The following is a 15343-nucleotide window of genomic DNA, read 5'->3' as shown; positions in this document are numbered from 1 at the left end:
GACGGGGCCGGGCACGACGGCATTGGGGGAGAAGAGAGAAGGGGTCACGCCGGCGGGCGAGGTGGTGGCCGGAAGGGGGCGACTGGGGCCGGGGACGGCGGCCGGCTGGGGCGACGAGAGGCGGGGAGCAAAAGCGTACGAGAGAGAGAGAAGGGAGACAGATCATGGTGGGGGTGGCTCTCAGGAGGATAAGGGAGAGAGAGTGGGTGGTGGGGGCGTGGGATGGGCCGCATCAGTTTTGTGTTGTGGAGATGCATGTGTGGAGCAGATCATGCCATGTGATCGATCCATGTGATCGATCCATGTGACCGATCCATGTGGTGTGCTTTCTCTTTGCCGTGTGCTGGCGGACGGCAAAGAATTTTTGCCGTCCGCCAACAGACGGCAAAGAAACTGGCGATTAGGTTTGTCCTCGTAAGCCCGCCACCCATCCTCTTTATCGTCAGCTAGCATACGACAAAGCTTCTTTGCCATTCGCTAGCAGACGACAAAGATATGGCTGATGGCAAAGCCTATCTTTGCCGTCCGCTTTCTGGTGGATAGTGGCAAAGCCTTCCTTTTCCGTCCGCTGGCTGACGGCAAAGAGTCGGCAGACGGCAAATCTGCTGATTCGAGTAGTGATACATGCAACTGTGTACAATCAAGATCAGGGACTCACGGGAATATATCACAAGACAACCCTAGACACAAATTAAAATAATACAAGCTTTATATTACAAGACAGGGGCCTCGAGGGCTCGAATAGATAAACTCGAAAGCAAACGAGTCAGCGTAAGCAACATTATCTGCGTATAGACATGAGTTAAATAAGTTTGCCTTAAGAAGGCAAGCACAAAAGCAATATCGATCGAAAAGGCAAGGCCTCCTGCATGGGAGCCTCCTAACTACTCCTGGTCGTCGGCGGCCTCCATGTAGTAGTAGGCACCCTCAGTGTAGTAGTGATAACCCACAAGTATAGGGGATTGCAACAGTTTTCGAGGGTAGAGTATTCAACCCAAATTTATTGATTCGACACAAGGGGAGCCAAAGAATATTCTCAAGTATTAGCAGTTGAGTTGTCAATTCAACCACACCTAGTTAACTTAGTATCTGCAGCAAAGTATTTAGTAGCAAAGTAGTATGGAAGTAACGATAACAGTGGCAAAAGTAACAGTAGCAGTTTTGTAGTAATTGTAAGAGTGGCAACGGGAAAGTAAATAAGCAAAGCACAATATGTGAAAAGCTCGTTGGCATTGGATCAGTGATGGATAATTATGTCGGATGCGATTCCTCATGTAATAGTTATAACATAGGGTGACACAGAACTAGCTCCAGTTCATCAATGTAATGTAGCCATGTATTCCGAATATAGTCATACGTGCTTACGGAAAAGAACTTGCATGACATCTTTTGTCCTACCCTCCCGTGGCAGCGGGGTCCTAATGGAAACTAAGGGATATTAAGGCCTCCTTTTAATAGAGTACCGGACCAAAGCATTAACACTTAGTGAATACATGAACTCCTCAAACTACGGTTGAAAGCACAAGTGCTCCGTGGGTGATTTTGATAATTAATGTCAACATATCTCTTGTTGGACTAACACTTTTACCTAGTATATTTCAGATAAGTTCAACAATGAAGTGGCATGGACTAAAGGATGTGGAACCCCTTCAAGATGCTAAGGACAAAGGATTGGCTCAAGCTTCAAGCACAAGACTCTACATTTTATATTTTAGTGATCCAAGATCACATTGAGTCTATAGGAAAAGCCAATACTATCAAGGAGGGATGAGGTGTTGCTTAATGAGGTTTTTGCTCAAAGTGCTTAGTGATATGCTCCAAAACCCTTAGCTACTTTCTCACATCCACATTTGACCAAAACCAAAAGTCAAACTCGGCCCCACCGATTCTTTCTATCCGGCGCCACCGAGTTCAGATGTCATAGCCACTGTCACAAACCCTAGGCAAACCGGTCTCACCAATAGGGATCTCGGTCTCACCGAGATGGGATTGCAATCTCTCTGTATGTCCATTACCAAAATCGGTCTCACCGAGTTTGTGTAACCGGTCCTACCGAGATTGCAATGTAAACTCTCTGGTTCCCTTTTGTAACATTTCGGTCTCACCAAAATGAGCGAACCGGTCCCGCCGAGTTTACATGACCAACTCTCTGGTTAGCTTATTACCAAAATCGGTCCCACCGAGTTTGTGTAATCGGTCCCACCGAGATTACGTTATGCCCTAACCCTAACCATATCGGTCCTACCGAGTTGCATGTCAGTCCCACCGAAAATCCTAACGGTCACTAGATTTGCTAAATCAGTCCGACCGAGTTTCTCAATTCGGTCCCACCGAGATTGGCAAGTTGTGTGTAACGGTTAGATTTTGTGTGGAGGCTATATATACCCCTCCACCTCCTCTTCATTCGTGGAGAAAGCCATCAGAACAAACCTACACTTCCAACTTACATTTTCTGAGAGAGAACCACCTACTCATGTGTTGAGGCCAAGATATTCCATTCCTACCATATGAATCTCTAGCCTTCGCCAAGTTGCTTTCCACTCAAATCTTCTTTCCTCCAAATCCAAATCCTGTGAGAGAGAGTTGAGTGTTGGGGAGACTATCATTTGAAGCACAAGAGCAAGGAGTTCATCATCAACACACCATTTGTTACTTCTTGGAGAGTGGTGTCTCCTAGATTGGCTAGGTGTCACTTGGGAGCCTCCGACAAGATTGTGGAGTTGAACCAAGGAGTTTGTAAGGGCAAGGAGATCGCCTACTTCATGAAGATCTGCCGCTAGTGAGGCAAGTCCTTCGTGGGCGATGGCCATGCATGGTGGGATAGACAAGGTTGCTTCTTTGTGGACCCGTCTTGGGTGGAGCCCTCCGTGGACTCGTGCAGTCGTTACCCTTCATGGGTTGAAGTCTCCATCAACGTGGATGTACGATAGCACCACCTATCGGAACCACGGCTCAAAAATCACCGTGTCTCCAAATTGCGTTTGATTTCTCCAATCCCATCCCTTTACATTCTTACAAGTTGCATGCTTTACTTTCTGCTGCTCATATACGCTTTGCATGCTTGCTTGACATGTATTGTGATTGTTAAACTTGTGCCAAAATCCACTTAAAGTTAAAGAAATTAAAAGCTGCAACTTTTGGAACTAAGTGTCTAATCACCCCCCTCTAGACACCTCTTCTCGATCCCTTTCAATTGGTATCAGAGGTTTGGTCTCCATTGCTTTGGTTTAAACACCGTTGGAGGAAGATGGATGAGTCTACTTTGGGGAGCCTTAGACATAGAATGCCTATACTTGATGGAGAGTATTTTCATGAGTGAAAAAATGAGATGCTTGTGATTTTCAATCAATATCATTTGAACAAGTACATTGCTAGCCCTTGTGCACCTCATGTTGATCATATGTATCCTACCCTTGATGGGTCAATTGATATGATCAGGAATCTTAGAACTGCTAATCTTATCACTAGAGGCTTGCCTAGAAACTTGATTGGAAACTTGCCTACTCTTGAGTGTGCCTACACTATATGGAAATTCCTTGAGGAACGATTTCCAAATTATTCCCTGAAAAATCAGGATGAAGTTCTTCATAAGTCTATTGCTTTGACTAAGATGAACTCCAATGATCCTATGTTTGGTAACTGTTTATTTGAACTTACAAACCTTATGCGTGCCAAAGGAAATGTTGGAATCATTAGCGATATTATCTCTGAAGCTACTAGAATTCATAAAGGAAATCATTGTCAAACTCATTCTAACGAATCACCCTCTCTAGGAATTGATCCACCACATGATAATGTTGAACATGGATACTATGATGAGGATGATGATGATGACTTTGATCTTGATGATGCAATGAGACACTTTGGTCTTATGGCAAATCTTCGAGGATATATGGCAGGAGGAAAGGAATGGGTTCTTGACAGTGGGTGTACCGATCACATGACCGGAAATAAAGATATGTTTCGTGAGCTTGATGAAAACGATGGTCCTCAAAAGTATGTCACTTTCGGTGACAACTCAAAGGGTAAGGTGGTTGGCCTCGGTAAGGTGGCCATCTCACAGGATAGCTCTATTCAAAATGTTATGCTCGTTGAATATCTTGGCTACAACTTACTTTCAGTATCTAGACTTGCTGATTTCGGTTTCAATGTCCTATTTACTGAAGTAGATTGCCAAGTGTTTTGTAGAGATAATCATAAAATGGTCTTTACCGGTATACGTTGAGGTGATCTTTACATTGTTGATTTCACTAAAAAGGCTCAACCTAGAACTTGCTTTATTTCTAAATCCTCTAAAGGTTGGTTATGGCATAGACGATTAGGTCATGTTGGCATGCGAAATCTTGACAAGCTTATTAAAGGAAATCATATCCTTGGTGTTAACGACGTCATATTTGATAAGGATAGACTTTGCAGTGCTTGTCAAGCAGGCAAACAAGTTGGAGGAAGGCATCCCGTAAAGAACATCATGACCACAAGGAGGCCACTCGAGCTACTTCACATGGATCTCTTTGGTCCCAACGCTTACAAGAGTCTCGGTGGAAATTCTTTTGGTCTAGTTATAGTTGATGATTTTTCAAGATTTACGTGGGTATTCTTTCTCGATGATAAATCGCAGGTCCAAAAGATCTTCAAAAACTTCGCTAGGAAGGCCCAAAATCAATTTGAAGTGAAGATCAAGAAGGTTCGGAGCGACAACGGAACGGAGTTCAAGAATGGAAATGTGGACACCTTTCTTGACGAAGAGGGGATTTCACATGAGTTCTCGGCTATGTACACACCTCAACAAAATGGAGTTGTTGAGATGAAGAACCGAACGCTCATCAAAATGGCGAGAACGACGCTTGATGAGTACAAGACGCCGAAACACTTTTGGGCAGAAGCGGTTGAGACAGCTTGTCATGCAACAAATCGCTTGTATCTTCACAAGCTACTCGGCAAGACGGCATACGAGCTCCTCACCGGTAACAAACCCCAAGTTGGATACTTTCGAGTATTTGGCTCAAAGTGCTACATTCTTGATAAGCGTCGTCGTTCTAAATTTGCTCCTAAGTCTCATGAAGGTTTCCTACTTGGTTATGGCTCAAACTCTCACACTTACCGTGTCTACAACAATTTCACCCAAAAGGTTGAAGAAACGGTAGATGTGAAGTTTGATGAATCTAACGGCTCGCAAATAGAGCAATTGCCAATTGATGTAGGAGACAAAGACCCCTCGGAAGCAATCCAAGACTTGTCTATTGGCAAGATTCGTCCAACGGAGGTGGAGGAGAGTAACTCGTCCGTCCAAGTGGAAGCTTCTACCTCACGACAAGGTGAACCAAGAGTTGATACGGAAGCATCCACAAGTGGGACACACCAAGATGAAGAAAACGAGGAAGTACACCAAGAACGTCAACAACCTCCTTCTCCATCACGACAAGAGAATGGCAACGCCAACAATGAACAAGGCCAAGAAGAAGAACAAGATGAAGAAGATATTCAACTAAGACCCAAGCAAAAGCTTTCACGAGTTTGAGCAAGAATTGCTAAAGACCACCCCGTCGAGCAAATCTACAATGATATCCAAACCGGGAGAATCACTCGCTCTAAAACTCGTTTAGCTAACTTTTGTGAACAATATTCATTCATATCTAGCATTGAACCTATGAAGGTTGAAGAATCATTGGAAGATCCGAACTGGATAAACGCTATGCATGAAGAGCTACACAACTTTGAGAGAAATCAAGTCTGGACATTGGTTGAGAAGCCCGACAACAACCACAACATCATCGGTACCAAATGGGTGTTTCACAACAAGCAAGATGAAGATGGACAAGTAGTTCGCAACAAAGCATGTCTCGTCGCCAAAGGCTACACACAAGTCGAAGGTATGGACTATGGTGAGACTTATGCTCCCGTTGCTAGACTTGAGTCCATTCACATCTAACTTGCCTATGCTAATCATCATGATATTACCTTGTACCAAATGGACATTAAAAGTGCTTTTCTAAACGGTGAAATAGAGGAGGAAGTCTATGTTAAACAACCTCCCGGCTTTATCAATCCTAAGAAACCTAATCATGTTTACAAACTTCGCAAAGCTCTTTATGGTCTTAAACAAGCTCCTAGAGCTTGGTATAAATTCTTAACCAAGTTCCTTATTGAAAAAGGCTTTGAGATTGGAAAGATCGATTCTACTCTTTTTACTAAAAGGGTTAATGGAGAATTATTTGTATGCCAAATTTATGTCGATGATATTATATTTGGATCAACTAACCCTCTTTTTAGTGAGAAGTTTGGAAAGCTAGTGTCGGAGAAGTTTGAAATGTCGATGATGAGTGAACTCAAATTCTTTCTTGGGTTGCAAATCAAGCAAAGTAAGGAAGGTACTTTTGTCCCGCATACGAAGTACACCAAGGACTTATTCAAGAAGTTCAATATGCAAGAATGCAAAGGTATGTCTACACCCATGACTACTAGTGGACATCTTGATTTGACCAAAGATGGTGAATCGGTTGATCAAAAGGTTTATCGCTCTATGATTGGTTCATTGTTATACCTATGTGCTTCACGTCCCGATATTATGCTAAGTGTGTGCATGTGTGCACGATATCAAGCTGCACGTAAAGAATGTCATCTTAAGGCCGTGAAAAGGATAGTGAGATACTTAATTCATACACCAAATTTTGGCATTTGGTATCCTAAGAGGGCCTCTTTCGATATTGTTGGCTACTCCGACTCGGACTATGCCGGTGACAAGGTTGATAGAAAGTCTACTTCGGGTACTTGTCAATTCCTTGGTAGATCTCTTGTGTCTTGGTCTTCCAAGAAACAAAACTTAGTATCCTTGTCCACCGCCGAAGCGGAATACATTGCCGATGGTTCATGTTGTGCTCAATTACTTTGGATGACCCAAACTCTTAAAGATTATGGGATATATGTGAAACATGTTCCATTACTTTGTGACAATGAAAGTGCCATCAAGATTGCTCACAATCCCGTGCAACATTCTCAAACTAAGCATATTGAAGTCCGTCATCATTTCATTTGAGATCATGTTGCCAAAGGGGACATTAATCTTAAGCATGTTCGCACCGAAAAACAATTAGCGGATATTTTCACTAAACCTCTTGATGAGAAAGTGTTTTGCAGGTTGAGAGGTGAATTGAACATCATTGATGCTTCAAACTTGGAGTAGGAACTCCATTTGATACATGCAAGACATGAGCCAATGACTAATCCCTGATATTTCTCTTATGATGATAATCTTATGTCTTGGATACATTTGCACCTTGCATGTCATCTAACCCTTGTAGGTACTTGGATGGATCTAAATCTATGAGATTGCAATTCACTCACATCTTGAGCAATCTCTACATCACCAAGTCTCTACATAAGGTGGTTGAAGACAAGGAAGCACGAAACCATTCACACATATCCTTTGACAAATTCTATGTTGAGTTTCAGGATTATCATTTTGGATACACAAGTGCTCTTCCTTGCAAAAACTAACCCATGTAGGTAGATGAACTCAAATTCCAAAGTGGTGCTCCCAACTCTTGATGAGCTACATCAACCTTGAGCAACCCACACAAGTTCAACTACATGATCACAATCAACACCACCACCCAAGGTATGTTATTCCATCTTAGAGAAGCTTCACTCCAATCAGAGTCAAAGCAACTCGACAAGATGTGAATACATCAAGATGCTTAAATGAAAAATGGTAACCCCATTTTGAGCTTAAACGACGAGTATGACCTATGATCAAGTGATCTCACTTGACTCCTAAGTCAATATACTCTAACATAGGTGACTTTGTCACCGACCAATTCTAGATGAAGTTCTCTTGTGTTCTTTTCTGTGCTCTTGCATTTGTCTCATGCATATTTGTTCCCCTTCAAAAAAAACTTCATCTAGATTTCATTTCTTATTATGTTCTGCATTTCCTTGCATCCAATTCATTGCAAATCTTTGTGAGATCTTATCTGTCTAAGTGAGCTGAGGTGACAAGTAGTTTCTCTGTGATGCAATTGGTCACACCGGCCTGTTATTTTCGGTCCCACCGAAACCTCGGTGCTTCTGAAATATACAACTCGGCGCTACCAACTTCACAATAAGAAAAACAACTTGCCACTTATTCCTGTGTTCTTTTGATCCATCTCCACTCAATGAATCTTGTCCTCTACTAGCATCACATTTTTCTTGCTGCTTTGATCTGTGACTCAAGGACCAAACCCATTGTGACAACGAATCCAAAAGGCCCTTCTTGGAAATTGATGTCAAAGGGGGAGATAGAGATCACATCAAAAATTTATCATATCTATAGAGAGAGAGATCACATCAAAACTTTATCATATCTCTAGGGGGAGAGAATACTCAAGGAGAGAGCAATCTTCAATGATCCCAGATGCTTGGTGTTCAAGCGGAGAGATGTTACATGTCTTCTAGAGGGGAAAGACATGTTCATATGTGCTTATTTGCATTAGCTCTGTTCATTTATTTCTTTGAGCTCTTATTTTCTGTTCCCTATCTTCTCCCAGTATCCCATGCTAGATTCAGGGGGAGCAAGACATTCAAGGGAAAAGAAATTCTTTAAATTCATTGCACATCTTTACCTTTGGGGACATGCCTATATCCAATGTGGTACTTGGTACTCACTCTCTACATGTCATCCCAGTCTTGGTACTCTTGTGGTTTCTTCTTGTTTGCTCTGGCTAGTAGATGCATCTGTGTTATCTAACCTTATTTTCATAGGTTCATTCCATCCTAAGCCAACTCAAGACCACAAGGTAAGTATATGCATCACAGTCATGTGTATGAGGAATTCTTGCTGATGTACATACTGTTTGCAAGAAGGACTCATGAGCATGAAGGTACTTTTCCCACAATTCTTTGCTCTGATGCATATAGCCAAGATACATGTAACACATTGCCTACTCTGTCATGATTATGCATTCACATGCTTCTATATTCCATATTCACATGATTGCATACATGTACGGGGAGCCCATGCATGTTACATGTCTTTCCAAAGCTTTACTTGTTATTCACTATATATCCTCTATCTAAAGCTTTGATGTATGTTGTCATCAATTACCAAAAAGGGGAGATTGAAAGCACAAGTGCTCCCTGGGTGATTTTGGTAATTAAGGTCAACATATCTCTTGTTGGACTAACACTTTTACCTAGTATGTTTCAGATAAGTTCAACAATGAAGTGGCATGGACTAAAGGATGTGGAACCCCTTCAAGATGCTAAGGACAAAGGATTGGCTCAAGCTTCAAGCACAAGACTCTACATTTTATATTTTAGTGATCCAAGATCACATTGAGTCTATAGGAAAAGCCAATACTATCAAGGAGGCATGAGGTGTTGCTTAATGAGGTTCTTGCTCAAAGTGCTTAGTGATATGCTCCAAAAGCCTCAACTACTTTTTCACATCCACATATGACCTAAACCAAAAGTCAAGCTTGGCCCCACCGATTCTTTCTATCCGGCGCCACCGAGTTCAGATGTCATAGCCACTGCCACAAACCCTAGGCAAATTGGTCTCACCATAGGGATCTCGGTCTCACCGAGATGGGATTGCAATCTCTCTGTATGTCCATTACCAAAATCGGTCTCACCGAGTTTGTGTAACCGGTCCTACCGAGATTGCAATGTAAACTCTTTGGTTCCCTTTTGTAACATTTCGGTCTCACCGAAATGAGCGAACCGGTCCCGTCGAGTTTACCTGACCAACTCTCTGGTTAGCTTATTACCAAAGTCGGTCCCACTGAGTTTGTGTAATCGGTCTCACCGAGATTACGTTATGCCCTAACCCTAACCATATCGGTCCTACCGACTTGCATGTCGGTCCCACCGAAAATCCTAACAGTCACTAGATTTGCTGAATCGGTTCGACTGAGTTTTTCAATTTGGTTCCACCGAGATTGGCAAGTTGTGTGTAATGGTTAGATTTTGTGTGGAGGCTATATATTCCCCTCCACCTCCTCTTCATTCGTGGAGAAAGCCATCAGAACAAACCTACACTTCCAACTTACATTTTCTGAGAGAGAACCACCTACTCATGTGTTGAGACCAAGATATTCCATTCCTACCATATGAATCTTGATCTCTAGCCTTCCCCAAGTTGCTTTCCACTCAAATCTTCTTTCCTCAAAATCCAAATCCTGTGCGAGAGAGTTGAGTGTTGGGGAGACTATCATTTGAAGCACAAGAGCAAGGAGTTCATCATGAACACACCATTTGTTACTTCTTGGAGAGTGGTGTCTCCTAGATTGGCTAGGTGTCACTTGGGAGCCTCCGACAAGATTGTGGAGTTGAACCAAGGAGTTTGTAAGGGCAAGGAGATCGCCTACTACGTGAAGATCTGCCGCTAGTGAGGCAAGTCCTTCGTGGGTGATGGCCATGGTGGGATAGACAAGGTTGCTTCTTCGTGGACCCTTCTTGGGTGGAGCCCTCTATGGACTCGCGCAGCTGTTACCCTTCGTGGGTTGAAGTCTCCATGAACGTGGACGTACGATAGCACCACCTATCGGAACCACATCTCAAAAATCACCGTGTCTCCAAATTGCGTTTGATTTCTCCAATCCCATCCCTTTACATTCTTGCAAGTTGCATGCTTTACTTTCCGCTGCTCATATAATCTTTGCATGCTTGCTTGACATGTATTGTGATTGTTAAACTTGTGCCAAAACTCCAGTTAAACTTAAAGAAATTAAAAACTGCAACTTTTGGCACTAAGTGTCTAATTACCCCCCTCTAGACACCTCTTCTCGATCCCTTTCAACGGTCATCACCGAGAAGTATCCCGATTATTGTCACTTCGGGGTTGTCGGATCGTAACACATAATAGGTGACTATAGACTTGCAAGATAGGATCAAGAACTCACATATATTCATGAAAACATGATAGGTTCAGATCTGAAATCATGGCACTCGGGCCCTAGTGACAAGCATTATGCATAGCAAAGTCATAGCAACATCAATCTCAGAACATAGTGGATACTAGGGATCAAACCCTAACAAAACTAACTTGATTACATGGTAAATCTCATCCAACCCATCACCGTCCAGCAAGCCTACGATGGAATTACCCACGCACGGCGGTGAACATCATGAAATTGGTGATGGAGGATGGTTGGTGATGACGACGGCGACGATTCCCCCTCTCCGGAGCCTCGAAAAGACTCTAGATCAGCCCTCCCGAGAGAGATTAGGGCTTGGCGGTGGCTCCGTATTGTAAAATGCGATGAAACTTTCTCTCTGATTTTTTTCTCCGCGAAAGCAAATATATGCAGTTGGTGTTGAGGTCGGTGGACGTCCAGGGGGCCCACGAGGCAGGGGGGCGCGCCCAGGGGGAGGGGGCGCACCCCCACCCTCGTGGACAGGGTGTGGGCCCCCTGACGCTATTTCTTTCACCAGTATTTTTTATTAATTCTGAAAAGTTGCTCCGTGGATTTTCAGGTCATTCCGAGAACTTTTATTTCTGCACAAAAATAACACCATCGCAATTCTGCTGAAAACATCGTCAGTCCGGGTTAGTTTCATTCAAATCATGCAAGTTAGAGTCCAAAACAAGGGCAAAAGTGTTTGGAAAAGTAGATACGACGGAGACGTATCAACTCCCCCAAGCTTAAACCTTTGCTTGTCCTCAAGCAATTCAGTTGATAAACTGAAAGTGATAAAGAAAAACTTTTACAAACTCTGTTTGCTCTTGTTGTTGCAAATATGTAAAGCCAGCATTCAAGTTTTCAGCAAAGATTATGAACTAACCATATTCACAATAACACTTAGGTCTCATGTTTACTCATATCAATGGCATAATCAACTAGCGAGCAATAATAATAAATCTTAGACGGCAACACTTTCTCAAAACAATCATAATATGATATAACAAGATGGTATCTCGCTAGCCCTTTCTGAGACCGCAAAACATAAATACAGAGCACCTTTAAAGATCAAGGACTGACTAAACATTGTAATTCATGGTAAAAGAGATCCAGTCATAGTCATACCCAATATAAACTAATAGTAATGCATGCAAATGACAGCGGTGCTCTCTAGCGGGTGGTTTTTAATAAGAGGGTGATGACTCAACATAAAAGTAAGTAGATAGGCCCTTCGCAGAGGGAAGCAGGGATTTGTAGAGGTGCCAGAGCTCGATTTTGAAATAGAGATGAATAACATTTTGAGCGGTATACTTTCACTTTCAACATAACAACTATGAGATCTCGATATCTTCCATGCCACACACATTATAGGCGGTTCCCAAACATAATGGTAAAGTTTATACTCCCCCACCACCAACAAGCATCAATCCATGGCAACGGGTGCCTCCAACTAGCAATAATCCTGGGGGAGTTTTGTTTAATTATTTTGATTTGCTTTGAGCATGGGACTGTGCATCCCGGTGACCAGCCATTTTCTCATGAATGAGGAGCGGAGTCCACTCCTCTTGAGAATAACCCGCCTAACATGGAAGATACAGACAACCCTAGTTGATACATGAGCTGCTCGAGCATACAAAACAGATTTTCATTTGAAGGTCTAGAGTTTGGCACATACAAATTTACTTGGAACATCAGGTAAATACCGCATATAGGAAGGTATGGTGGACTCATATGGAATAACTTTGGGGTTTATGGAGTTTGGATGCACAAGCAGTATTCCCGCTTAGTACAGGTGAAGGATAGCAAGAGACTGGGAAGCGACCAACTGAGAGAGCAACAACAATCATGAACATGTATTAAAATTAATGAACACTGAGTGCAAGCATGAGTAGGATATAATCCACCATGAACATAAATATTGTTAAGGCTATGTTGATTCTGTTTCAACTATATGCGTAAACATGTGCCAAGTCAAGTCACTGGAATCATTCAAAGGAGGATACCACCCTATCATACCACACCACAACCATTTTAATAGCATGTTGGCACGCAAGGTAAACCACCACAAGGCCAAGAGGACCGGAGAGAAGCGCACCACGACGGGAGCAGCAACGCCGAAGCCGAGCGGGAGGGAACCACCAACTCTCTTCTTTCCAAACGCAGTTGAGACTGACTCAACGTGGGCGCAGATTCTCCATAACAAGTATCTGCAGTCCAAGACTTTGTCACAGGTGTCAGTGAGACCAACTGATTCGCCATTTTAGAAGGGGCTTATGAGAGAATTATAAGCTCCTAGCTAATTGAGCATGGCATAAGCAACTATAAGCTCTAATTGTCATTACAAATATGTTTATTCATAATAGGATGAATCAGGAACGATGAACTAATCATATTTACAAAAACAAGAGAGGTCGAGTTCATACCAGCTTCACTCATCTCAATCAGTCCGTCATATATCATTATTATTGCCTTTCACTTGCACGACCGAACGGTGTGAATAATAATAATAGTGCACGTGCATTGGACTAAGCTGGAATTCTACAAGCATTCAATTCAAGGGAGAAGATAAGTTAATATGGGCTCTTGGTTAAATCTAGAATAATGCATATGAGAGCCACTAAACATTTTCATTATGGTCTTCCCCTCTCGACCCCCAAAGGAAAGAAAAGAAATAAAACTATTTACACGGAAAGCTCCCAACAAGCAAAAGAAGAACGAGAAATATTTTGGGTTTTCTTTTAATTACTACTACTACATCATGAAAATTAAACTAACTAATTTTTTGGTTTTTCTTAAGGCTTATAAAACACACAAGAAGAAAGCTAGAAAAAGAAATAAACTAGCATGGATAGTACAATGAAAAAGTATGAGCACCGACAACTAGAATGGGTGTGTGAACATGAATGTAATGTCGGTGAGAAATACGTACTCCCCAAGCTTAGGCTTTTCGCCTTAGTTGGTCTATGCCCATGGATCGCGGCTGCTCTCCCCGGTGTACTGAGGAGTGTCATCGTACTGCCACTGGCTGACGATCTCCTTCGGATTCCACTGATAACAGGATGATCGATAAGGGTCAAATGGTGGTTCCATCTCGGGCTCTGGAGCTGATATCTGGCCCCGGTACGCATAAACGACTGTCGGCAAGACAAGGTAATGGCCTGCAGTTAAATCAAACAAAGAGGGCGCAGGCAAGATAACAGTGAAAGGGCTAGTTATCTACTAGAGGGGGGGGTGAATAGGCGATTTTTATGAAAGTCTTCAAAACATGGGAGTTTTGAAGAAAAACAATAGAAACGACACTATTCGTATGCAGGGGAAGGTAGACTACACTAGACAAGCCATAGTCAAGTATTCAATGAAGTGAAAGCACGAAAACTATTGGCAGCTAGGTAGTAAGGATCAGGATGGAAGATAGTATGAAGCCAATCAGGACAAGTAGTCACACAGTGAAGTCAAACAGATAATTCGACCAGGCAATGACTTCACGAAGACAAACTATAAGTAAAGAGAAGTGAGAGATAGAACCAGTAGCTTTAGGAGGACAGGGGTTTGTTCGACCAGTTCCAGTTGCTGTGACAACTGTACGTCTAGTTAGGGAGGCTGAGATTTAACTCAGAAGACCGCGTCTTCACCTTATTCCCCTTGAGCTAAGCACTATCAGTCCCCGCCCAATCACTCTGGTAAGTCTGCAAGGTAGACTCCCAAACCTTCACAGACTTCGTTCACCGGCAATCCACAATGACTCTTGGATGCTCAGAACGTGACGCCTAACCGGCTGGAGGATTCACAGTCCTCAAGTGAAATAAGTCTTCAGATCACACGGACAGAAAGACTTCAGTGATGCCAAACACTCTTTGGGCTCTGGGTGGTTTGGGCTTTGTCCTCGCAAGGATTCTCTCTCAAAAGCTTCGAAGGTGGGTTGCTCTCAAACGACAAAAGCCGTATACTAACTCTGAGTAGCCACCAATTTATGGTGTAGGGGGTGGGCTATTTATAGCCAGTAGGCAACCCGACCTAATTTGTTCGAAATGACCCTGGGTCACTAAGGAACTGACACATGTCATAACGGTCAGATTTCAAACACACGCGGCAGCTTGACTTGGGCTACAAGTAAAGCTGACTCATCTGACTCGGGATAAGATTTGCTCTCATTGTCTTCGCTCGAAGACATACGATTTGGTTGAGCATCACTTCAGTCACTCTGACTTTGTTCTCTTGGACCCCACTTAAAAGTGCGGTGGTTCCTATGACTCAACAAAAAGAAAAGAAACAACAAAACAGCTAAGTCTTCGCGCTCCATAGTCTTCAGACGTTGTCTTCTCATGTCATAGTCTTCAACATGATTAGCTTCACAGACCACCATTGTCTTCAATGTCTTCACACATTTTTAGGGGTCATCTCCGGTAGGTAAACCGAATCAATGAGGGACTACTACCTGTGTTATCCTGCAATTATCACAAACA

This window comes from Triticum dicoccoides, chromosome 2B (assembly GCF_002162155.2).
Source record: "Triticum dicoccoides isolate Atlit2015 ecotype Zavitan chromosome 2B, WEW_v2.0, whole genome shotgun sequence".
NCBI classification, from domain to species: Eukaryota; Viridiplantae; Streptophyta; class Magnoliopsida; order Poales; family Poaceae; genus Triticum; species Triticum dicoccoides.
The sequence above is the reverse complement of the archived record's forward strand: the minus strand, read 5'-3'. Positions refer to the sequence as shown.